Source organism: Juglans microcarpa x Juglans regia, chromosome 8S, assembly GCF_004785595.1.
Source record: "Juglans microcarpa x Juglans regia isolate MS1-56 chromosome 8S, Jm3101_v1.0, whole genome shotgun sequence".
Lineage (NCBI taxonomy): Eukaryota > Viridiplantae > Streptophyta > Magnoliopsida > Fagales > Juglandaceae > Juglans > Juglans microcarpa x Juglans regia.
The window spans coordinates 10,060,182-10,066,181 of NC_054609.1; the positions used below are offsets into that span (position 1 = coordinate 10,060,182).

Genomic DNA, 6,000 nt, shown 5'->3' on the forward strand with positions numbered 1-6,000 from the left:
GGCACTGCGGATTAGGACATTTATTCTCTCCAAGAATGAATTCAATTCATTCTAATGTACCTAATGTAAAGTCCAAAGAAAAATCTCATTGTACAGTTTGTCATTTGACTAAACAGAAACAACTTTCGTTCCCTTCAAGTGTTTCAAGTAGCTCATTTCCTTTTGATTTAATCCATTGTGATTTATGGGGTCCATACTCCTATGATTCCCTTCAAGGATTTCATTATTTTTTAACAATTGTGGATGATTATTCTAGAGTTACTTGGATTTTCCTAATGAGACTAAAATCAGACACAAGATCTCTCCTGCAATACTTCTTCCATCTCATACAAACCCAATTCAACAAAAACATTAAGCAAATCAGAATTGACAATGGACTCGAATTTGCTATGACTGATTTACAAAAAATATGGCATCATTCATCAAACATCATGTGTATATACCCCTCAACAAAATGGTATTGTTGAGAGAAAACACCAACATCTCTTGAATGTTGCCCGAGCCCTTCTCTTTCAAGCATCATTGCCAATCCAATTTTGGGGAGATGCTATCTTAATAGTAGCCTATATCATTAACAGAATCCCCACACCTTTCCTCTCCAACAAATCCCCATATGAGATGTTGTTCTCATCACCACCTTCATATTCTCACCTTAGGGTCTTTGGCTGTCTCTCTTATGGTAGCACTCTCAAACAAAACAGAACCAAATTTGAACATAGAGCTAAACCTTGCATTTTGATAGGATATCCTGCTAATGTCAAAGGTTATAAGTTGTATGACATTGAATCTCACTCTACCTTTATCTCTCGAAATGTCATTATTCATGAATCCATTTTCCCCTTTAAATCTGGTTCCCCTTCAAACAATGACCTGTCTTCCTTCCCCAATAACCTTGTCCTTCCTCCTCACCACCAGATGACATCTTCTCCTTTCCCCAAACTTCTCAAACCCCCACTCAATCACACAATGATGAAGAACCTTCTTCATCAGAACCTTCTTCACTAGCTGATGAAGAACCTTCTTCCCCAGCTGACCCTCCACTCTTCCTTCACTTGCCCCCTTATCTCATCCTAACCCTTTCCCTCTTCGAAGGTCCACTAGAAATAGGAACCAACCTGCTTATCTTCATCAATATCATTGCCAGCTTGCAGCCTCTCAACCCTTCCTTTCCTCCTCCACAAATCACCCCCTTCATGATTCCATAACTTACAAAAATCTCTCTCCCTCTCATCAGTCATTTTCTGTTTCCCTTTCATTACTTCATGAACCTCAGTCCTATAATGAAGCCGTCAGGTTTAAGCATTGGCAAGATGCCATGAAAGCTGAACTTCATGCTCTAGAAGAAAACAACACATGGACTCTCACCACCTTACCTCCCAACAAAACTGCAATTGGTTGTAGATATGTTTACAAGACCAAGTGAAATCAGATGGATCTTTTGAAAGACACAAAGCTAGACTTGTGGCCAAAGGCTACACTCAAAAAGAAGGCTTTGACTTCCAAGAGACCTTCAGTCCAGTTCCAAAGCTCACCATAATTCGAGTTTTCCTTGCCATAGTAGCCATTAAAAACTGGTCCCTCACTCAAATAGATATTCACAATGCCTTTCTCCATGGAGACCTTGATGAGGACATCTATATGCAATTACCTCCAGGCTATCACGCCAAGAGTGAGTAGATTGAGGGGGAGTAATTGGTATGCGAGTTAAATAAGTCTCTCTATGGACTTAAGCAAGCATCTAGGCAATGGTTCTCAAAGTTTTCAAATTCACTCACTGCCATTAGATTTCATTAATCAAAATCTGACTATTCTTTGTTTACTAAGGTTAGTCCCAATGGATTTATAGCACTCTTAGTCTATGTGGATGACATCATAGTTGGAAGTGACTCTCAAGAAGAAGTTGATTCACTCAAATCTTACCTTCACAGCAAGTTCAAAATTAAGGACCTTGGACCCCTCAAGTATTTCCTAGGATTGGAAGTTGCTAGGTCCTCACTTGGAATTAACCTTTGTCAAAGGAAGTACACCCTCGAGATATTAGAAGATTCAGGTCTACTTGGCACAAAGACAGTTTCCACACCTATTGAATTGAACCATAAATTGAGTCAGACCACAGAACAAATCCTCCAAGATCCTACAGCTTATAGAAGACTCATTGGAAGGATAATTTACTTAACCATCACTAGACCCGACATCACCTATGCTGTAAGTGTTCTAAGCCAGTTCATGGACAGACCCTCACAATCTCATATGCACTCAACCTATAGGATTCTCAAGTACCTCAAGGGATCCAAAGGTCAAGGCATTTTCTTGTCATCCAAATCATTTTTACATCTAAGGGCCTATAGTGATTCAGATTGGGCTAGCTGCCCTGAGACAAGAAGATCTGTCACAGGGTTCTGTATATTCATTGGAGATTCACTAATAAGCTGGAAATCTAAGAAGCAAGAAACAGTTTCTAGATCTTTAGCTGAGGCTGAATATAGGGCACTAGCATCTACAAGTTGTGAGATCATGTGGCTTTTCGGTTTGCTAAAGGAATTTAATGTTGACCATGCACAATCTGCTTCCCTTTTATGTGATAACCAAGCAGCCATCCACATTACAAAGAATCCAATTTTTCATGAAAGGACCAAGCATATAGAACTAGATTGCCATTTTGTTAGAGAAAAGGTCTTGGCTGGTATTATCACACCTATGCATGTGTCCTAAAAATTTCAGTTGGCAAATATTTTCACTAAGGCCTCACCAACTTCTACATTTCTATTCTTACTATCCAAGATGGGAATTGTTAACATCTATGCCCATCTTGAGGGGGAGTCTTACAGAATACAATGTAATAAAGTAAAATGCAATCTGGTTCTACACGAGGACAACAACCAAAGCATGCCTGAAATACATTGCAGCACTCAAGACATGCATAAAGCTGATAAAGTATGTTGTAGTACATGGAAAGAAAAAAGACAGTAGCAGCAGCAGTAGCAAAAAGGATAGCACAGAAAAGAAGAACCTCAGCTAAGGAAATGCATGGTTGCACACAAAGAAGTATGAGGAACACGATGCATGAAGCTACCTCTACCATACTGTCCACAAAAGTTCTGAATTGATGTTGTGTACATAATCAAACGTTAAATTTCAGTAGCTTCTTTTTACTTTTCTGCTTTTTGTAATGTATATATATATATATATATATATGTGACCCTTGTGTAATAAAAAACATATCAATGAGAATCAATTTCTTCTCATCTTCACTTTCTGTTCTTAACAGTTTCTAACATGACTAGCGCAATCAAGACGAGCATTAAGGATTCAACCTTCAAGATTCCAAGACACTAATACTACTGTCTGGACATTAAAAAAAATGCTTGAATAATACTTGTACGAGAAAAATAAAGCTAGTGAGGGTGTATGTAATATATATCGAACTTGGTTTTCTACAATAAAACCTTCTTGTGTAGCAAATAAAGCTACCATTTGATGAGTTGCATATGAGAATATGTATCAATCATCCAATAAAATATAATGTCTCATGGTTTGATTTCAGATTTGCAAATAGAATTTCACTACTACAACGTATTTGAGTTTTTATGTCAGTTTAGAATTTGTGACGGTCGCTAAACCGTTACCAAAGGTATTACTAGTGACGTCAGAATATTATTTGAACAACATTCCCACGTATAAAAATTACGTACAATCATCCATAATATGTTGTATTTTTACAGTTGAATACGTTCGAACGTATCATTAGACGTGCGAAAGTATATTATAAGTTCGAACGTATATTTATACGTGCGAACAATGTAGGTTGAAATTTATTCGAACGTTAATGCAGGATTTATTTGCAAATGTAATATTTTAAAATTATATTTATATTGTTTGAATGAATTACATTCAAATGCAACGAGCGTAAGGCGAACGTATCTGATCTACCGTGTGCACGTGATTTCTTCTAGTGCGCACAATATGCCCTGTTGTGCGAACGTCTCTACTTAATGTGTTCAAATGTATGATCGTGATTTGGAATTTTTAAATTTAAATATCTTGACCAAAATAAGCAACATACTATTGGAAGGAAATTAAAAATTAAAATTTATAGAGAAACAAAATACATAAATACAAAATATATTAATTGATACCGTTTATTAGCCAAGTTAGTTCAAACGTCACCTATGAAAGTGCACACACTACCTAGGATAGTTCGAACGTCATTATAGATAGTTCGAACAATATTAAGATAGTTCAAACATCACCCAGATCATTTGAATGTTACCCAGATAGTTCACCCAGATAGTTCGAGCATTGTTGTGCTAAATCTAACTAGTCTCCTCGGCCAATGGCTGAGATTTAATATTCCTGACCAAGATGAAAGACTCCCGACCGGGATGATAGACCTCTCTCGCCAACTTACCAAGTGGTAAAGTTGTTCACCTTTGCTAGTTTTTGCCCACGATGTCGTTTAGGTTGGTTGCTTAAATTGGTCGTTTAGACTGGTCGCAGTTGTTTAAACTCAATTTTCATCGCCCAAACTAGTCTCCCAATCTTGGTCGCCCTTGGGTCTCCTCGCCTACCGAGAGGAAAGACTATTTGCCTACCTAATGGTAAGTCTTCTCGCCCAAATATCCTCCGCTCTCTTCAGATCTCGTTGCCTCTCGTCAGTCTGGATCCGTAGTCTCTCTTTTGTACCAAAATGCTCTCATTTTGCACTAAATCTTCTCATTCCTTCAAATCCAAGAAAATAAAGAAAATATATAGAAATAAAATAAAATCAATAGTTTTAAAGGAAAACTGACAATTTTCATAAATAAAAGAGTAATAAAAATCACATAAAAATAACACTTATCAAATACCTCCAAACTTAAGCTTTACTCACCCTCTTGCAAAGAAAAAGAGAAAACAATAAAAACAAGCATTGGTTTGATTCATAAAATTTATTGCCTCAAAATTGCTTAAAGTTTATAATTCAAATGAATCATTCAAGATTAATCAAGTCCAAAGTTAATTCAAAGGTCAATTCCACTGCATTATCCTTCCTCACATTCATGCATATCTATCATTCTCACTTCATCATTAGCTCCCCGGATGGTTTTATGCAAACAAGTAAATAAATAATGGATCTCTAAAGACTCCATAGGCTTCCTTTGCAAATCACTCTCCACTAATGTAGAACATAAACTATCACCAGGGATCAATAGGTCTTTATTAAGCTTGTGATGTAAGGCTAGGGTGAGGGTTACAAAGAAATGTAGGATTCAAACAAAGTAAGAGAACCAAAGGCCTAGCCCAGGACAAACAAAATCTTCAACTCGGCCCATGGGTAGAGTCCTCTAGACGCAACCTGCAGGACGGAGTGTGCAACAGGGGATGTTACTCGTTGATCTGAAGTCCTCTCGAGTAGTGTCCACTTCCAGTTCTCAAGTGCTCTTCCGCATAGTAGGCGTAATGTTTGGGAAACTCTCGATGCTCTGATAGGAAGGATATCAACGGATCACCAAGGATACGGTCTGGGAGAAGGAAATCAGAAAACCACGCCGCATTAATGGCACCACTACCAGGGCTACATGCCACATTGATGATGCCATTGCAGAGCCACGCTACATTAAAGGACTCTAACATAAGAAACAGTACGAAGGATGCGGACTCCATGGGGGCAGACACGATCTGTTCCCCCAGGCTTATAGTATAAATAGCATGTCCTTGGTACGAGACTACTATCTCTAATCCTTGGACTCATTTACTTATTTACAAACCTCCAAGAACACTTATTAACTTTGGCATGGGAGACTCCCCGGCCTCGAACACAGCTCCAGACTCCCCAAGAGGTCGTCCTCCATCCACCTACGGCCCTCGACAAGCTCATGTACCCACACTTCATCACGAACTCCCGGGAACAACTTGAAACATCCAGACCCCAAAAGTGTGATTTTATTATTATTATTATTATTATTATTATTATTATTCCTATTTTATTGTTATTTTTATTGTTATTGTTATTATTTTATT

At 37.9% G+C, this 6,000-nt stretch overlaps 1 pseudogene; it reads left to right on the forward strand.

Moving 5' to 3' along the window:
* LOC121244977 overlaps positions 1-3,576 on the forward strand; it is a 67,275-nt pseudogene extending 63,699 nt beyond the window's left edge.
* Positions 3,577-6,000: the final 2,424 nt, after the last annotated feature.